At 35.8% G+C, this 21,890-nt stretch overlaps 1 long non-coding RNA gene across 5 annotated transcripts in view; it reads left to right on the top strand.

Annotated features, from left to right (window-relative positions):
• Positions 1 to 21,890, top strand: part of LOC149184192 (uncharacterized) — a 110,839-nt gene that overhangs the window by 5,064 nt on the left and 83,885 nt on the right. The window contains exon 3 of one of the 5 annotated variants that reach the window (XR_016257243.1): positions 10,465 to 11,135. The exons of the other annotated variants lie outside the window; for them this stretch is intronic. This is a non-coding gene — a long non-coding RNA (uncharacterized LOC149184192). Of the gene's footprint in view, positions 1 to 10,464; positions 11,136 to 21,890 lie in introns of those variants that run through there. 5 annotated transcript variants of the gene reach the window in all.

Raw genomic sequence — 21,890 nt, 5'->3', positions numbered from 1 at the left:
GAAAGAGGAAATGTATGTTGCGTAACCGCCTGGTTATGAGGTTGAAGGTAAAAAAGACAGTGTATCGGTTGAAGAAAGTTTTTTATGGGTTGAAGCAAGCACCACGCGCATGGTATAGCAGGATAGATGCCTACTTGTTGGCTAATGGTTTTGACAAATGTGATGGTGAACCCACTCTCTACATCAAAGAGAACGATGGTAAGATTATCATTGTTGTCTTATATGTAGATGATTTAATTTTTACAGGCAGTGATGATTTCCTCATCGCTGATTTCAAAGAAGTCATGAAGAATGAATTTGAAATCACTGACTTGGGTTGTTAAGATATTTTTTGGGCATAGAAGTGAAGCAAACAGAAAATGGCATTTTTATCTCTCAAGCGAAGTATGTGGCAGACATTTTGAAAAGGTTTAAAATGCTGAACAACAAGCCCGCACCAACTCCAACTGTGATGGGGTTGAAGATGAGCAAAGAAGATTGCAACAACAATGTCAATTTGACATTATACAAAAACATGATAGGCAAATTGATGTATTTGACTGCCACTAGGCCAGATATAATGTATGTAGTAAGTTTGGTGTCGAGGTTTATGGAGATATCCAAGGAGACACATTGGCAAGCAGCGAAAAAGAGTCGAAGGTATGTCAATGGGAAAAAACAGTGTGGCGTTTTGTACACAACAAGTGATTTCAGACTGGTTGGTTACATTATAGTGATTGGGTAGGAAGCGTTGATGACAGAAATAGCACGTCAGGATATGTTTTTCATTTGGGTTCCGGAGCCATTTCATGGGCCTCCAAGAAGCAGCCAATAGTGTCACTATCAACAACAGAAGCTGAATATGTCGCAGCAACAGTAGCAGCATGTCAGGCAGTTTGGATAAGAAGGATGTTGAGGGACCTTCGTCATGACCAAGTAGGAACAACAACTATTTTCTCCAACAACACTTAAGCAATTGCATTGTCAAAGAATTTTGTCTTTCACAAGAGGACCAAGCATATTGATGCTAAATAACATTTTATTAGAGAGTTGATTAACAATGATGAAACTGTGTTGCAGTATTGCAGGTCACAGGAACAATTTGCTGATATCTTCACAAAGCCATTGGCACATGAAAGTTTTGTTTATCTCAAAAATTGTTTGGGAATTCTCAATTGCGACAATTGTGATTAAGGGGGAGTGTTGGAAATATTAATCCCAACCACTGCAATAAATACCCTGAGAGCAGCCATACTTGTCAGAAGTATTTTTGCAGGTTGCGTCTCTATTTGAAAATGGAAGGACTAAAGCCAGAACAAAAGTACTGCGCGAACCATTCTGCAGCACATCACCGAAGTTAAGGCTTTCAATGTAGTTTGGTAAATACAGGCAAGCATTTACTGCGCGACTATTGCCCATACTCCACAAACAGCTGCACGATCACTATCCACACATCGTATTAACTATTTTGCTCTGTCATGTATTAATGACAAATTGTATATTGAGATAAATATTAATGTAAAAGTCATTTTGTAAGAGAGAGAGAGCAAGAGAGGTTGGGTAAGTTAGACAGCTAGAGTCTGTGAGGAGAAAATTGTGGAGCAAATTTTGGTGGGCACGTGAAAACAACATTGACTTGTTTTACTGTGTGTTATACCGCAACCCTTGGTGAAGTGTAAATCACTGTAAACCTTTGTTTTACTTGGTAAATGAGCGGCAGTTTCATATGAATGTATTTTTATGAATTAGAATTTAATCCTAAGTTTTTATTGTGTTGCTCCAAGCTTACTCTGTGACTCTGTTTTTTTTTGCCGTGAGTGAATTTTGTGTTTTTAGGCCTCTCTATAGCTGCGTGAAATTTCACGAAACAACTTTCCCCTCCGCCTCTCAGCGTAAATTCAATTTTTCTAACACATTCTTTCCATCTGGTTTATAGCAAGTTCAGTATGATGGATATGACCGAGGAAAAATAAAATGAAAATGATGAAAGGGTCATTTAACTCTGTAGGATTTGAAGCGTATTTCGAAAACACGGAGGAAGAACGAGTCTTCATATGAAAGTTATAACAGAGAACCACCGATGATTCATGAAATTCAATATCTATGACCGCCCAAAATCAAAATGCCTCCTCCATCTCATTGACTTATTCCATAATTTAGATTTATGGTGTTTGCATTCTCGGGCATATAACACATTGTATTGGAGCTGAAATATTTCCCAGCGCAGTCGGCCGAAAATTTTTAAGTTGTTACCGGTTGATGGGCTCTGTATGCATCCTGCTGTGTTGTTTAAAACCCCAACGTCGGCGATTAGGGTTTTACTAATCAATTATACTGTCGCCGAGCTGGTCTCTCTAGATTTTCCGCCTTTCCCAATGGCAACGAGTCCCTCGACATTAGTGCACAGACGAAGCCCGAGCCACTCCGACTCAGCGTTGTCGCGGCCACAGATTATAAGAGCAGTGATGGAATCGAGCCATTGAAGAAAACTCTGAATAACTTAGCTAAATTATGGGGATATTCATCCAAAGAGACTCCGGAGGTCAGATCGATATGCAGCCCGATTGAAAAGCTGATTGCCCAGGATAGAATCTTGAATGATTCCATCAAATCGCCAAGCAAAAGCTGGGGGAGAAATGGCGGGAGTATCAAGGATGTAACAACTGGGAAGGCCTGCTGGATCCCTTGGATGAGAATTTGAGACGAGAGATTGTCAAATATGGCGATTTCGTCCAGGCCACCTACAACGCCATGGACTTCGATCCCAAGTCCCAACAATATGGGTGCTGTAAATACAACGAGAGGTCGTTGCTTGACAAAGCGGGGATGAAGAACTCTGGATGTAATGTGACGCGGCACATCCATGCCACTTCAGGAATCACTTTAAATTTGGACTTAAAGCCCAAATTTGGTGAAGCGACGATGATTATAGATTTGAGTGATTATGTACAATTAATTACTTTTTCCATTACGCCTTGTCCACCTTAATTTCTCTCAGGTAACTTTTTCCATTATGCCTCGACCACCTTGAGACTAATCTAACAGGTGGTAACAAGTTATGACAATAATCTAGTCGCCTCCCATTGATAACGAGTGTAAAAGAAATATCTTCATATTTCGGAATTCACAAATACTTTTGGGTAGAGTTTCCCCTGCTAATTAATCAAATGAAAATTCTGCAACTTTTTCATATTTCCAATCATTTGAAGAATAACATGCTCAGGTGCCTCTATCTGCATCTGCATCATATTCTAATATTGAATTTCTTATCTCCAACCAAGTGACCTCTGTATCCACTTTATTTTCTGATTTTACCACTTTTCTGGTCAACTAGGTACGATTGGAGAGCTTTGAAAGATCCTCCACACTCATTGCACAAATAGACTCCATTAATGACCAGATGAGAGTGTTTAATGAAGTGAGTTGAGAAATATTTCTTGGACGCTCATCTAGACTCTAGCATGCATCCAATTTGAGTTGTTTTAGATTCTTGGGCTTTCCCATTTCACTGGGAAATGAACCCTATGCGAAACAAGAACTAAGATTCAAAATTTGAAGGCTAGATAGAGTGCAAAGAATCTCACACAAATCAACAAGTTTGATGCACCGGGCCGAGTTAAGAAACTTAAGCTGCTGAATTTGTTGCACTGTGACTGGCTATGTTCCTATGGATGTGCATGATAAATCCAAAACCTTCAGAGACTTGATGTTGGAGAAAAATCCTTTTGAAATCTCTTCCACATTAGTATTAGAGGCCAATACCAAACTCTCAAACTTTGAACACTTGAAATAAGTTGGAAGATACTTAATAGCACTATGGCAAACTGATATCCGGCTGCAATCCCTTGTATCTCTTTCACCGGGAAAGTTCTGCAAGTTCTGCAACTTTTGTCCTGCTAAAAAAGGCATCTCTGCTGGCTGCCTATGTAAATTGCCATGTCACAGAGAGCTTCATGAATCTTTAAATACTCCACAGTATGATAGTCATCATCAACAATATATTCCACACACTCCAGCAGGCACCTGCTTACCAGTTCTTTTATGCGATGTCGCCCTGCATCCACCAAATAAGGCATCCCTGCCCCGTTGAGCAACTCTTCAGTGTCCCACATTTGCACCAACGTCTCCACAAGAATTTATTTATCTCCAATAAATTCTACACAATTTAGAAAACATTTCTCTGGGTGGGGATCAGACAGATTATTAAAACTCCATCTTAAAGGTTGATAAAGCTCTGTGTCAATGTTCATCTGGCTCCTTTGGAAGGAAGTATCGGTGCTTTCCATAAACTTCAAAGCTCTTTCCCAATCATTCTGAGTCTTCTAAGAACTCATTGTTGTAGCAACTACATTTATTGCCAAAGGTAAGACGTTTTGTAGACCAAGGCAATTTTCTGGCTATAGTCTCTATATTAATCTCTAGAACAACTACATTTGCAAAAGCTCTTCTTCTAAATAATTCCCATCCTTCCTCTAAGGACAAGGGTTTTCTTTCCAGGGAATCTTTTGCCACATTTTTTCAACAACTTCTCTGGTGCCACTGGAAATTAAGGGTTTCCTTCCATTATCATCCCCATTATTAACGCCGACATCATTAAAATTTATTTCATTTGACATGTTGGGGATATTGACTCCCACATCATTAAAATCTATTTCATTTGACATGATTTCTAGTATCAGAACAAATCTATCTCTGTCCAAAGCAGCAATCAATTTAATTTTCTCATCTCAACCGTAGAAATCCCTTCCAGTGCCTTAGTAATGGAATCCTGCAACTGTTCAATCTCAAAGCTCCAAGAAACTGTAACTAAAATGAAGACATCAAAGAAACCATTGAACTTTTTCTTGTAGGTGTTAGATTATTTTAAGCAAGGATGTCCTTCCCACTCCAGCTTACCATATACGCCGATTTTGCGACCTTTAGGCTTTGCCAGGACTTTCCTCTGACCATTTCTGTAGTTGCTCCCGGGCAGATTGAATGGCCCTCCGGACAAAGACGAAGTCGGGCAGAGCTTGAGGAAGGCGTTGAGCCCTATAATTGCTCCATCGTTAATCCATTCATGGCAAAAATATAGTTCATAAGCAGTATTCGCAGTGATACGAATTTGCATGATGTCGAAATGGGGTTTTAGTCTTACCTCGCATTCCTTTTAAAGCAAAATCCTGGTACAGAGTTCGGAGAGCAACACCAAGTCCAATATTAGAGGAGCTACAAGCAATGAATCTTCACATGTATTGTGGATTACGAGTGTTTTTATACTCATCCATGGCTCTCTGGTTGCCTCCAACATAAGGCACATACTGCAGGAAGAACACAAGGAGTAAGGGTTTTAAGGTTTGTTAAACACATATTCCATGGATTTAAAATTATTAGAAAGATGCAAAAAGGAGAAAGCACAAATGCTTACCTTGATGACGACAACCTGGTTTGGATGTTCCTGTGGTTCGTAAAGAATGGCGTTGCTGGCAACCATGTCATCCATGACATTGCTCTTTTTTGGGGAACCCACAGATTCACCCCGCCCTTGTTACCGAGGTGATTGTAGCTCACAATCGAGGTTGGCTGGAATAGGACTAGGAATAGGAATCAGAGGAGAAGATTTTCAGTACAGTCGGTGTAACCATAAATGCGATGGCGAAAGAAATTGAACTTTTATGAGATTTGAATCTGTAAATCATATACCTTAGACACGCACCAACTAGGAAATCCATGAGTGCCGACTTCATCTTTGTCTGCCTGCTTCTGAAGTCATCTCCTGCAATGATATTGTTCTTTGCAGTTTCCAAATCGATCAATCCTATTCAATATTCCAAAATTTGAAAGATAGAACAAATCCAGATTTCTCCTCCATTCTGAAACAAGCTTTGCATTCTGAGGCCAAAACCTTGGAAGCCTAGAGGCTCTGTGAATACGTGCATTTGCACGGTTGTAAAAATTGAGCGCTTGGAAATCTTATGCCCACAAAATGTCTAAAAAAGAAAAACTGAAAAACAACACAACTCACTTTAAATGGGATTTGATCCACTGACCTAGAATGAAGGGGTGTTCAATTATGACAGAACAAGCAAACACCCATTTGAAAGCAACCACTGGAATCGAAACCACAAAAAAAATACTGTCCTTTCAGCATTTCAGAGGCTAAAAAGGTAAAATAATAACAATATAAGTTAGGCTTCATATCATGCAACAGATCATGGGCATACTATAGTTGTTAAATATAGACAATGGACTGAAAATTTCGTGGTTCAGTGGCAAGAAAAATAACTAACTTGACAATATAAATACTCTCGAAGAGCAATCCCAGGATCAAAATTTCCTGAACCGAGCTGGAAGGAATCTCTTCATCTTGCCTCTCAATGAGACTCTTTGATAGCGACGAACTGGTCGCTGATCCCGAATACAGGATAATGAAAACCAGCTGGCCGTCAATATCATCATCTCCCCTGTATAGAATTAAGGACCAACGGGTTAGTGGAGGAAAAGAATTACCCTCTTACTTGCCATTAGGTTGAAATTTGGATTCCTCACTATTTCTTTTTGATATTTTTAGATCTTTATATTTTTTTGGTTAAAATTTTGCTTTTAGAAAACAAGTTTTGAAAATAAATTAACCCATTCCCAATAAAATCTTAAATAAAAAATTATCTTTCAATAATATAATTATATCACATATTTATCCTAAGGAAAAAGCAAAATGTTCATAACATATAAATGATTTATTGAACCTTGAACCTTATTATTCCTTTATAATTAATAATGATTGATTAATTATCATTATTTTAAAATACATATTTTAAGAGTTGTCTTCAATGGGACTTTTTGAAGTTTTCTGTAGATTTTGTCAGCAGCGGAAAATTTTGAGGTGAAATCTTGATTTTTGTTATTTAAACTGGTTAGGCCACTTTAATTGTGCAGATTTTACCCATCAAGATTGTGCTTTCAATGAATTCCTGTTGGATTTTAGACAAATTAAATCGGAAAAATAAATCTGAAAAGTTTTCAAAAAATCATACTAAAGACAACTAGTATATTTTATATCAAAATTTTTAGTAATCATATTCACAATCAAATTAATATTAAAGTTAATTGTCAAAGATTAAAAGTACATGATTGTAAGTCTTGTTCAAAAAATGATACACATCCTGTTAATTCAGAGGATACATAACACACAACGGATTTATACTCAGAGACTTAGATGGCAATAGCAAAGAATAATTTCAGAGACAGGCAAATGGAAAAACAACAAGATTACTCAATCAAAAACACCGGAATAACACTGGAATAGATAAAACAATAACTGGAGAACATAAATCACTTTGCATTACATAATAGGCATGGACCTTGGCTTGCAATCCCTGGCCAGAGAAATTACAAATTTATAGAGTCCCAAGAAAGATCTAGAATCCTGCATGTGATTCTAGAAACTACTGGTAGTGTAGAAGGATCTAGAACCCTGCATATGATTCTAGATTAAAGTTAATTGTCAAAGATTAAAAATACATGATTGTAAGTCTTGTTCAAAAAATGATACACATCCCTAGTAGCAAAGACTATTAGGTGGACCTTACTTTAGCAATCTTGATATAATTTTAAACTTAAAACAAATCAAAAAAATGGTTGGTTGATTTTAAATTAAAAATCTATTTGAGGCAGAGTAGAAGAGAGGTAAAGCAACTCTACATCATAGAATGATTTTTTGTGAGTTGGATTAGGTAAAGAATGATAGTGAATGATTCTAGACTAAAATATGTCATAAAACAGAGTAGAGACAATCTTTACATTATATAATGATATGTTATAGGTCAAATGTTGTTGGTGTCTTTGGAAGAGAATGACAAATATTGTTTCAACAAAAGACCTGATAACAAGATATTGATTAGCTAAGCATGCTTGAAGAACGAACACATCATTGTATTAACATTATTACTTATGGGTATGAGGAGGTAGCTCGGAGAAAGAAAAAACAAACATATTTTTTTGTGTTAGTAATTAGGTTGAACCTAGGTTGGGGTTACTTACTAATGGCTTCCATCCTCAACCCGTCCTCACCCTCCCCACAAGGTTTGAAGCAAAGACCTAGTAAAAACTAAACCTCACCTAAAACAATTGATCTACTAAAAAAATTCAAACAATAACCCCTCTCCCCTAAAAAAACACATCAACATGAAGCACAAAAAAATTAGATTATTAGTTGCAAGAAAAATTCTGAAAGTCTCATTTCCAAATGAATATTCCTCTAGATATAATTAGAAAAATTACCTTTATAGAAAAATTTAATTTTTTTTATCAAATTCCAAAAAGAGTTTCAACCCATAAAGATTTGGATGTCCATATTTATTAACTTTGTCCATTATCTAAGGTTACTTATGTTGTATTAGGCTGAAACACTACAAACAATGGACATTCTAAATAGGTAATTAGTAGAGAAATCTACAATGGTTAATGCATTTTTCATGGAAAGTATATATGTATATAAACAATAACTTTCAAAATCTGATTAAAAGAGATTTCATAAGATAGATACTTTTCCCATTTACTGAGGCTATTTATTTTGAATGCGGTCAAAACATTGCAAACAATGAGTTTGCAAGTTGTTTTCAGTGAGTAATTTCTAGATAGATGTACAATAGTTAATGTGTTTTTCATTGAAAGTATATATATTTACAATAAATTTCAAAATCTGATTAAAATTAGAGAGGTTTTATAAGATAGATAAAAATCTAGTAGCAATAAAAATTATTCTGAAATAAATTTGGTAATAGAACAAAATCACAAAAAATATACCACCACAATCTACAATCTAAAGACATTCAATGTGAAAAGTGAAAATTATTAAAAATATTGATAAACTAAAACCAAAATAAATGGCAACACAAATGACCCAATCTCCCAAAGAAATTAGTGAGGAATCCCAACACAACCGACCGTTGAAGGTCTTAAAACATATATTAAAACAATCTTGCATTAGAATTGCTATGACAAAATTATTGATGCCTAATTAACGTTATTTTAGTTGCATCTTGGTCGACATCCAAAGGGGGCTCCTTTGTAATACCCACCATGAAACTTTCATTTAGATTTTCCAGCAACACAAAAAGCAACAGATAACAAAGATTAGAAACATCACCTAAATAATTTGATCCCCACCTCAGAATTCCATGGAGAGTCCTGCCTTCTACCCTATCCCAGGTCACAATATATGTTCATGTTGGTATTCCAGTACGTCAGTGTTGCGTTATACATGCCCCATGCCTCTGTCGATACCACTTGCAGGACACAACACAACACAATCAAATCAGGGCACCCGTCACAGGTCGAAGACAACACAAACAAATTATTTACTTAATATTATTTTTAAGATTCTGTACGTAGTTGGTTTCAATCATCATGAGTCATTACTTAACGTTATTAGAAGATAACAGTTAGTAAATTAATTGTAATAATATCTGGAAGAAAAAACCATTTACAATACTGTAATACTCGAAAAATAAAAAAACAGAGCCCTGAGTAAAGACCAACTCTATATCGAAATGTGTGATGGAAATTGTTTTGATACATCACATTAGAGAACTTAGGATATTTAACTAATGTATTAATGGAGAATTGAGTCAGTGAAATTGAATGATTTAATTTCAAATCATGTTTGAATGTGTCTAACTTGGTAATATTCTGAAGAAAAAAATAATGATTCCATATGGAGTGCATCAGATTATGGATGGGACGTTCAATTGAAGAATCACGTGTATGTCAAATTTTTCGTACATTGTAAAATAAATTCCTCTTCCATCAGTTCATTAAAATTATTGCACTTTATATGGGCTTACTTGTTTGGTTGCTCAACCTTGGAGGCAGTCTCTTCCATCTTAGTAATGGGCTTGCTTGCTTGTTTGGCTGCTCAACCTTGGAGGCCGTCTCTTCCATCTTAGCAATGCTTTAATACCCTAATAGATGGATGGAGGTTGTTAGCCCCTTCAAAAAAATGTGTTTAGTTTTCTTTCTCAAAGGGTTGCATATATTCTTTTTGTATTTTACATTTGCTATTTTGAAAATCTTACCATGTAATGAAATTCTTAATAAATAAATGAAGAAACACTACCACTTCAATGTTTCAGAGAGATAGAGAATTCCATAATGTTATCCCATTTTGTAGCCTTTACAAAATTACCGGTGGAAAATAACTCATCGGCTGGTGAATTTGCTGGAGAAAACTTAGGTACTCACTCCATTGTTTATTTTTTTAGGTAATGTAAGTTAGAGTTAATGCTTACATACTATATCTGAGAAATTAGTTTGTAAGTTGTTGATGATGATTGAAATTTTTTATCAACTTCTTATTCTCAATTAAGAATCAATTAAATCTGAAAAACTCTAAACTCTATATTATAGAGTAATGCTTGATGTAAAATTGTGTATTTCTATGCTTAACACATACATAACTGTGTAAAAATTTAAGTGTGCCTTTAATCATTCTTATTTTGGTATCAGATTGGTCAAATTGGAGAGATGTAAAGTTTTGTGGTGTTAAAGAGTGCAGATCTCTGCGTATTGAAGTGGCATATTTTTCAAGTTATTACTGGTTTCAATGATCGGGCATTAAGAATCCATATCCTGGAATATTATGGTTAGGAATTGGATTCGGCCATTTATGCAATTACAGATGAGATCTAATGTGGGTGACAATCAAGTGATGGCCCATCTTGGTACTTCTGAAATTGCATGGAGGATTGTGACTTTGCCTTTTTTAATTGTCAGAGGTAGCTTTGGTCTTCTTTCTGGTGCTATTGGTTTGGGCATGTGAGAGGGATTCAAGTCGTAATCAGTTAGTCTATACAGGAACGAGAAGAATTTCGTGCTCTGTGTTAAAGTGAATATTTATTGTACACTGGGAGGTGTGGAAAATTGGGCATACAATGTGGAATTGTAAATGTGAAAAGGGTACACTGGGAGGTGTGGAAAATTGGGCATACAATGTGGAATTGTAAAGGTCAAAAGGGTTGTGTCTGCGATTTGTTAAAGGGTAAAAGAATCAGTGAACATGGCTACAAGAATATTCATTGAATTGAGATGATGAATTTAATGAAGAAATTGAACCTCTCAAACTCTTGTAGAACAATTATATTTTAATGAAAAAGGCTTAATATGGATGGTTGTCCACATAGTTTGGTAGTTGTGGATTTAGGGAAGGATTCCTCATTTGTTGAAGACATGGGAGTGGTCTTATTGTGATGTTATATGCTAGCTTGTGATGTTGTTCAGTAATTGACTTAGAGAGATCCGTGATTCGGGAGTTTGAAAATGGAACTCAGGAATCCAACATGTTGACTACACCTTTCCCAGGGTTATGAGACAACTTGATGGAGCCCATAAAGTTGTAAACCATTTAAAGAATGATTATGTATTTTGTTATTTATGCATGGTTTCAATAAGTTTATGTAATATAAGCATTAAGGGGGGAGTTAGAGCTAATGCTTACATATTATATATGAAAAGTTGGTTTGTGAGTTGTTGGTGATGGTTGAGAAATTCTCTCAACCTCTCCTCCTAAATAAAGAATAAGTTAGATATGAGAAACTCTATATTATAGAATAATGCATGATGTAAAAGTGTGTGTGTTTAACACATACATACTTGTGTGTGCGCTTTTAATCATTTTTATTTGTGTATGTAGTTATTTTTCTCCATACAAATATTATTTTCACAAAAAATTTCACATATCCACTCTTCATTCATATCCATTTCCTAAATTATGATTTTATTTGTTATTTGATAAGAAATAAATTTCATATTTGTATAAATAAATTGAAAAAATTATTTTTTTTCACAAATTAAGTCTACATATTTACCATTCAATTTATAAATTATAATATTTATTTGTTATTTAATAATAGATATAGTGATTTGGTTCATAAAGACGATTTAATGGGTCATATTATGAAATATTCTTTAAACCATAAAATTCAAAATATATATCTTGAAACCAAAACGAACTAATATAATAATTTCATAATTATAAAGTAAAAAAAATTCTTTTCTTTTAATGATATTCATTTTATAATATTAAACTTAAAAGAAATCAACAAAATTTGCCTATCAAATTTGTAAAACCATCTTTTAGTGACTATTTTTCTGCAAAGGGTATTAATATGTTCTAGACTCGGTCGAAAATCAATATGTCATGTAAATATTCGTGAGTTTATTGCCAAGGTAAGAATAACACATTGGCGTAATCAGTTATCGTATTATCCGGCATGCAGATCATATGGTGAACAATCCTTGGATGCGGTTGTGTATATGAAAAAAAGCCCCATATTTATTAAAAAAAAATATTTATAAGAAAAAAAATGTTGAAATGTACGTTGTAACCATGTTTAATTTCATACACCAGGAGAGGAATTTTTGTAGTGTGTACTACTAGAAGGCATGTAACTTAATTTCCATGGATGTTAATAGGCTTCCAACCAAGATGTGTATTCCTGTAATATGTACTACTAAAAAGGCATGTAATAGGCTTCCCACCATGGATGCTAATAGGCTTCCCACCATGGATGCTAATAGGCTTCTAACCAAGAGGTTAGAGAGAAAAAGAACTAAGAGGCCCGTTTTGAATTAATGATAATAAATAGATGAAAGATTTAAAAACAATATAATATTTTCATAGATTAAAACAAAAGGCTATGAAGCAAAGTATTGCATCCATGTTTGTATCATCAAAATAGTTCGAATGATAATGTATGTAAACTGGAAACCGAGAAACATTGCAAGGTTAACAAAAATGTACCTGTTGTAGTGTCGAAGCTCATAGAATTATAATGTAACATTTAATGTTGAAAGATTAAGGAACCCAAAATGCGAACTTTCCTAACATGGTTTTCCATAACAAAGTATTGAAGGAAACATCAGTGAGAATGACTTGGGGAAAACTAGTAGCTCCACGAACTGTGCCTCCAAAGTGAGTTCCAAAAACTATGTTGGACATGCCATGCAAAGACTAAGGCCACCATTCATGCTTACGAATCCCTAGCCTGGGACTGACATTGACTGTACTTACTAGTTGTTACACTTTCTCTGACAGAGTTAGGCATCCAACGAGATCCTTCAGTCTTATCTAATAGGCAACACTTGGGGAAAACTAGTAGCTCCACGAACTGTGCCTCCAGAGTGAGTTCCAAAAACTATGTTGGACATGCCATGCAAAGACTAAGGCCACCATTCATGCTTACGAATCCCTAGCCTGGGACTGACATTGACTGTACTTACTAGTTGTTACACTTTCTCTGACAGAGTTAGGCATCCAACGAGATCCTCAATCTTATATAATAGGCAACAAAGTGTTGCAGAAGGGAAACACTTTTTTTCCTGCAAGAGGGGAAGTTACCGTCCGATTGAGCTAATGATCCCTCTTTCAAACACCCCAATGCACAAATATAGAAGGCAAATTCTCCATTAGTCCCATTAATATAGTTGGAAGGGTTTTTCTATTTTATAAGTTATCCTGCTCTTCTTGTAATCTTGAATGACACCTTTGGGTTGGGGTGTGGGGAGATTTGATCTTAGTACCATAATCGGGCACATGTCAAGCAACCAAACATCAAATAATTCTGCATGCTTATCCCCACCACCTCACTTATGGTCACACAGGCCTCCCACAAGCAATTTATATAGATAAAACTACTTCCGTCAGTCATTCCCTCTGATCAATTGGCCAAGTAAGTTAGAGATGAATGACGTGGCCTTAGACCAGAAAGCTTAAGAACATGTTAAAACAAGCAAGGATGCCACTTGCTTTGATCTCAAACCACCAGTGAAGATCTTGCACTGATGCCTTACCCTCGTTATGGCACCTTCAACACTCATAACACCCCACACATTCATCACCGACACTACAACCCCAACCACAAACACGACCTTCACCATCTCCTTTATAGCCATTTTTCACACTTCTCTCACTCACAAAGCACTAACAGAGATTACCAGCTAGATCCTTGCAATCCAACGCTGCATAAGTTAGATATATACCCCAATCGAACTGATGTCTTACCCTCGCTCTTGAGTAACTGCCATCCATCATATCATACAGTATATGAAACCCCATACCCTGTAAATATTCAACGGATTGAAAGGATATTAGTAGACGAGATAGGTGCAAGGAGAGGCACCATTGATGTCTACCTACTCCTGGTCATCTTACACCATGCTCGGTGAAGAAATAGACTTGACACCATGAAAGGCCCCAACCCAAATGGAAGACAACTTGATATACAGTATTAAGGATATTTTATGAAAATAATAAACCACCAAAAATAAGTTTTGTAAATTTCAGAACTATTTTTGTAAATTTCAGAACACATCACGGAAGATGGTTATGTAAAATTTTTAAGGGTCAAATACAACCAAAATGCCCTGCGATGGGTGTTTTTCCTGTCAAATTCCAACCCTGCTTCCCATGTGTCAGAGAATGGTCCAGGCATGAAAACTGTTTAAGAATTATTTATTTATTTTTATTTTTATTTTTTTATATATTTAAATTTTCTTTATCAATATTTACATTCATAACCCTATTTATTTATTTTAAAATAATATTTCAATAATTTTAATTTAATTATCAATAAATAAGTAATATATAAATGACGTTTTATAACCTTAATCTAAATCTAATAATGAGGAATATTTATAGGACGTCGGACACAAATATGCTAGTTACTATTAGACGTACACGGGTATCATTTTCGATAAATGACCTTTTGTGAAGACTAAGTTCCATAGCTTTGCGTCCGTTATCCCAATCATAATCTCCCTACCCCTGAAAGGCCTTCCTTTTGTCCCCTTTTCGGGGTGGGCGAGGAGGGATTCGAAACCCGACACCCCTTCACTGGAATTGCTGGTGATAAGATCTCTTGTTCAGTTTGCACTTGATTTTTTGGTTAAGTGTGATTATTTGAGAGAGTAGTGTAAGGAAAGAGATCCCCAATTTATTTTTTATGGAATAATTTTAATAATAGTTAAGATAAGGGATTGAAATTTATCTTTAAAATAGTTATGTTTTTTTCTTTTCAATTTAATTAAAAATGTTATTACATTAACTTAATAGGAAATGGTTGTAAAATATTTTGAGTGAGAAATAATCTATGGTTTTTTGGATATGTGGTATTGATAAGCTATGCAGTGGCCTATTATAATAAAATCTATTTACAAGTTAAGAATCTCCATGGTAAAGTAAGGGTGAATTTATATTGTTAAAAATATTCTTACCTACACTAGTACATGAGTTAAACATATATACATTTAAAAAAATATGTAACAAGATTCTTAATTAGAGATCCACCGCCACTTTACCATGGAGTTTCTTAAACTCTAAATAGAGTTTGTTATAATATCAAGGGGCAATATTGTGCTTTAGTAATACCACACGCCTAAAAAAACCATAATTCATGTTCATATGGCATGTCATATGAGATTTTTTTTAAGTAACCAATATAGATTTATCTTTACTACGAATCTACCAAGCACCGTGAGGGATCAAATTTATTGATATGAAAACCTCCTTTAGACTGCAATAAGGCTGCACTAGTACATGAGTTAAACATACATACATCTAAAAAATATGTAACAAGATTCTTAATTAGAGATTCACCCCCACTTTACCATGGTGATTCTTATACTATAAATAGAGTTTGTTATAATATCAAGGGGAAATACCATGACTTAGTAATACCACATGCCCAAAAAAACCATAACTCATGTTCATATGGAATTTCCATATGACATTTTTTTAAAGTAACCAATATAGATCTATCTTTACCACGAATCTACCAAACGCCAAGAGGGATCAAATCTATTGATATGCAAACATGTTTTAAAGTGCAAAATTTAAGAGAAATCTCTTGATATGCAAACCTCTTTTAGAGTGCAAACTTGAAAAAATGTTTTCACCTCAAGAGACTTAATCTCTCTCTACCCTTGATAAATTTGTGGTTAACATAAATCCCCCTTCTCTCTATGTGTGTGTGTGTGTAATTTTTTATTGTTTAAATTACATTTTTGAATGCATTAATGGATGTGAAAGTCTCCTTGGGTTTTGCAATTCCAATATTTGTTATATTTTAGACAAAATTGACTTATATACATATATATTTGGCCAAAATGTAAAATAGTGAAAATATTGTTTTTTTTAATTGTTTTATATAATATATACTTTGAGCATTGAAATGTTTTAATTATGGACAACATTTTCCATATTAAAATGTTTTTATGATAGTAATACATGTTAATATTATTTAACCTTGCATGATAAAATACTTTTATTATGACCCACAACGAATATTTTTAATATTTTTATTGTTTTTTGAATGCCACATATATATTTTATATTATGAATTGAATGAATTGCACATCAATGGTTTGCAGATTTCTATGGTGTGGTTTTTGAGGTTCAGAATTCGGATATTCCACAGTCTTCATTTTCATGTTGTCTACGTTTCAAGTCTAGAATAAGACTCATCATTAGGACTGATTTACTAAGAAGAGAAATGGGAGTTATAAATAGGACTTACTATACTTGTGATACAAAATTACACATCCCCCTCTTATTAGAAAGCAACTAAATTATTTTACATTCAATTACTTCTTTCTTTCCCTTTTCAACATTGAAATATTTTACTAGGATCAACATATATAAGCCTCTGAATCAATATGGAGTATTTGCTAGAATAATTCTCTAATAATAGGACTTAATATACTTGTGACAGGGTATCACATAATCATTGATCCATATTTAGCAACTTCCATATTTTCTACATGCCTGATAAGGCTTGATTGTAGAGTATTACCTCTCATCAGAGAGGTCGATGATACACTTCTCAACTCTAGGTACTCTCTTATACCTTTAGAGGAGTCTCATGCATCATCAATCTCTTGCTCTTGAACTTCTTTATTTCTTAATCTTTGGGTAAATTTTTTGTCCCTCATTTCTTGTTACTTTTAATGTCTTTTGACCCTCTTTTTCTTTAATATCAATTGTTTTTTTATACTTCTGCATACACACTTGGGACCTTCCTCACGCTTTCTCTTCTAGCATATATTCTTTTGTTCTTACAATTGATTTTTTTGCTCTCATTTTGACTACCAATTTGCTTGCTTCTCTTTCTTGTTATTTCATATTTATTTCTCATGAACACCTACCAACCCATCATCTACTTGACTTATTCCTAGTCAACAAAGGAGATTATGATGAACATTTTCATTTGTTGAGGAAGTAGTCCCATTCTTCTTTTTTATTTTTACACTAGTCATCGAATAATTTTTCCCAGTCGCTCTATCATTCTCTCATCAAAATTTATTAGCATTTGTAGGGGTGGTCTATATTAAACTATATGACCAACTACCCAATTGAGGAGAAATTTATGTATTAAAGTAGGTATGGTGCATAAAAGATGGTCGTGAAAATTGTCAAAGAACCTTGCTTTAATTTTTTCAACAGAATTACATTCTTATATTGATTGCTCGTCACATAAGTTGTGTGATATATTATCCACCTACTTGTGCATATTTTTTTCTCCCTCTGTTAGTTAATTTTAAATTTAACTGACTGTTACGTTATGTTTTTCGCATTAGGTAAGTGGTTGATATATTTCTTTATCTCGACATAGATTGATTCAATAAACTTCTCGTGTTATTCCATGAAAAAGTGTGCTCTAGGTTATATAATAGATAGTTGATTTATTCTTGCACAAATTTTCAAGTAGTTATTAATCATTTTCTCCCACCACTCTTTTATATCTTCCAGTGTTAACATTTATGTGTGCATATTGTATAAACTGTAGGTTTTAACCCTGTACAGAAATTACCTGCATACGAATTCTAAAATAAAAAATGCGAGAGCATAACACATAAAACACATATACACAGAGATTTTCCCCTGGATCCCAAAATTGGGACTACCAGCTTGATTTTTCATTATGTTCCTTTCAATGTTATAATACATAATTATACATGCCAAAGCATACAATACCATGGACTGAAAACCACCGCGTCCAATACCATGGACCGAAGACCATCGCATCCAAAAACATGTGCGAAAATCATGCACAAAACCATAGGTGGGTCCACCCATCCTAACATAGGGTCCAAAACCAAAATTTCCCGGGGCACTGCCCTGGACCCCTTAAAGTGGTGTTACGGGTACACCTCAAACCCCTTGTAACCCCCCCGGCTACACAATTGGTGCAACGAATGGGGGGCTCCGTCCCCCCTCTAACCGCCCAGTTAACTACGTGGGCTAGTCGTGGAAAGAATATAACACAACCCAACATTCTCCCACTTGTTGTTTTCTTTCCACAGGGGGCCACAAGAGAGCTTAGTCATTTTTCCAACCCTGAAATGCCCATTGTTTCTTTACACCAAGAGAACTTCTCAAAGCTCACAGATTTTGTCAATGCATCTGCAGTATTCTTCAAAGTGTCCACCTTTACCAGCAACACCTTTTTGTCTTCTATCATATCCCTCACAAAGTGATACTGAAGATCACTGTGCTTTGTCTTTGAATGATATGCAGGGTTCTTTGCTGAGAAAATTTCACTTTGGCTATCACAGTCTATCCTTATAGCTTCCTGTACTAACCCCATACTTGAACACAATCTCTGCAACTAAACTGCTTCCTTGCTTGCATGAGTGGCTACCATGTATTCTGCCTCTGTAGTTGATAGTGCCACTACAAATTGTTTCTTACTCATCCAATTGACTGCACCTCCAAATAGGTTAAACACATACCCACTTGTAGATCTTCTCTGATCCAGATCTCCAACCCAGTTTGCATCAACAAAGCCATGAATATCCAACACTCTGTCCAATCCTGGTCTTCCTTGGTAGCGCAAACCATAATCACTAGTGCCACGAAAATACCTGAAAACCCACTTTACTGTTGTCCAATGCTCCTTCCCTGGTTTTGACATAAATCTTCTTAATACTCCCACTGCATGTGCAATGTTTGGTCTAGTACAGACCATTGCATACATCAGGCTACCGACTGCACTTGCATATGGAACACGGGACATGTCCTCTTCCTCTTCTTGTGTCTTGGGACATTGTTGAGCAGATAACCTCACACCTACAGGAATAGGAACCTTCACCGGTTTACTATCCTGTATATTAAACCTCTGCAATATTGTCTTGGCATACTTCCTCTAGTTTAACCAGAGCTTCATCTTTGCCTGATCTCTTTTAATTTCCATGCCCAAAATATGGTTTGCAGCACCAAGATCTTTCATGTCGAATTTGGAGGACAATTGGGTCTTCAAATCCTGGATAAATTCTTTGTCATTTCCAACCAACAACATATCATCTACATACAAGACCAGATAAATAACATGGTCACCAATTAATTTAAAATACACACAGTGATCTGCTTTGCTTATGGTGAAGCCAAGTCCCCGTATAAATGTATCAAATTTCCGATACCACATCCTTGGTGACTGTTTTAACCCATACAAAGACTTCAACTTGCATACTAGTTCTTTCTTACCCTACACCGCAAAGCCTTCAGGTTGCTTCATGTAGATCTCCTCTTCCAGATCCCCGTGAAGAAATGATGTCTTCACATCCATCTGTTCTACCTCAAAATCAAAAGAAACAACAACAGATAAAAGTAATCTAAGAGAAGTTACCTTGGCAACAGGAGAAAAAATATCACCAAAATCAATTCTTGGCACCTGGGAATAACCTTTTGCTACCAACCGAGCTTTGTATTTCTCCACTTTTCCTTCTGCATTTGTCTTCTTCTTGAACACCCATTTTCTGTCAATGGGTTTCCTTCCAACCAGCGACTCCACCAGATCCCAAGCCTCATTTTTGTGCAAAGATGCCATTTCATCAACCATGGCCTCTTTCCAGAGTTTTCCATCCTCTGAATCTACTGCCTCCTTCACAGTTTTGGGATCATCATTAGTAACAGACAAAGAAAAATTTGAACAGAAAGCAGATGGACTATACCTTTCTGGATGCCTTCTTTCTCGAACTGATCTTCTCACACCCGGAGTTTGTGGCTATTCATCTTCTGATTCCTCCTCTGCCGTAGAGTCTGATTCTTCCTCTTTTAGCTCAAACTCTATCTTCTCAGGTTCCTTTGGTTGGACTTCATATTTAATAACATCTTTCACCTCTCTGAACACCACATCTCGGCTGTACACAACCTTCCTTGATACTGGGTTCCAAAGCTTATAACCCTTTAAACCATCCTTATACCCAATAAAGATGCACTTTTTAGATTTACTATCCAACTTGGTTCATTTCTCCTTTGGAACATGTACATATGCATCACATCCAAATACCCTTGGATGTGAAAGAGAGGGTTTCTTACCAGTCCATACCTCTTGTGGAGTCTTATCCTCCAATGCTGATGAAGGTGACCTATTGACCAGGTAACAAGCAGTATCCACCGCCTCTGCCCAGAATTCCTGTCCTAACTCGGCACCACTGAGCATGCTTCTTTCCCTTTCCATCAATGTCTTGTTCATTCTTTCTGCAACTCCATTTTACTGAGGTGTATATGGAGTAGTCTTCTACCGTGCTATACCACACTTCTTACTGAATTCTTCAAATTCCTTGCTGCAAAACTCTCCACCATCCTCAACACGTTCATCTTCTTCTCTGTCTGATTTTCCACGAGAGCCTTAAATTCTTTAAACTTGTCAAAGACTTCAGATTTCTTCTTAAGGAAATATATCCATGTATTCCTTGAGAATTCATCTATAAATGATACATAGTACACAAACTTACCTAGTGATGGAACCTTCACAGGTCCAAACACATCACTGTGCACAAGCTCTAATATCTGTTTCGCCCTCTTACTACCAGAGGGGAAACTCACCCAATTCTTCTTCCCATATACACAATTTTCACAAAAATCAAAATCCAAAGAGCTATTACTCATACCTTCTACCATACCTTTATTATGAAGTATTCGAAGGCCCTTCTCTCCAATATGTCTAAGCATTTGATGCCACAACATGGTCTTCTCTTTAGAGACCACTAGATTTTCTACTCCACTTTTAGGAACCACAGAACTGTTGCACCCATCAATAACAGTGCTACCTTGCAGCTTGTACAGAGTTCCAATCCGAATTGCCCGCATCAATACCAGTGCTTCCCAAACCATTTTGTAGGTATCCTTCTCGAACACTGTTTTTACACCTGCATCATCCAGCTTGCTTACAGAAATCATATTTCTTGTAGGTTTTAACCCTGTACAAAAATTACCTGCATACGAATTCTTAAACAAAGAAAATAAACAATGCGAGAGCATAACCCATAAAACACATATGCACAGAGATTTTTCCCTGGATCCCAAAACCGGGACTACCAGCTTGATTTTTCATTATGTTCCTTTCAATGTTACAATACATATTTATACATGCCGAAGCATCCAATACCATGGACCAAAAACCATCGCGTCCAATACCATGGACCGAAAACCATCGCGTCCAAAAAACATGTGCGAAAATCATGCACAAAACCATAGGTGGGTTCGCCCAACCTAACATATGGTCCAAAACCAAAATTTTCCGGGGCACTGCCCCAGACCCCATAAAGTGGGGTTACGGGTGCCCTTCAAACCCCCTATTAACTACGTGGAAAGAATATAACAAAACCCAACAATCTCCCACTTGTTGTTTTCTTTCCACAGGGGACCACAGGAGAGCTTAGTCATTTTTTCAGCCCTGAGATTCCCATTGCTTCTCTACACCAAGAGAACTTCTCAGAGCTCACAGATTTTTTCAATGCATCTGCAGTATTCTTCAAAGTGTCCACCTTTACCAGCAACACCTTTCTGTCTTCTATCATATCCCTCACAAAGTGATATTGAACATCAATGTGCTTTGTCTTTGAATGATAAGCAAGGTTCTTTTCCAAGAAAATTG

Source organism: Pinus tabuliformis, chromosome 3_2 (genome assembly GCF_031772625.1).
Source record: "Pinus tabuliformis cultivar Carrire ecotype Pingquan chromosome 3_2, CPIR1, whole genome shotgun sequence".
NCBI classification, from domain to species: Eukaryota; Viridiplantae; Streptophyta; class Pinopsida; order Pinales; family Pinaceae; genus Pinus; species Pinus tabuliformis.
The sequence above is the reverse complement of the archived record's forward strand: the minus strand, read 5'-3'. Positions and strand labels throughout refer to the sequence as shown.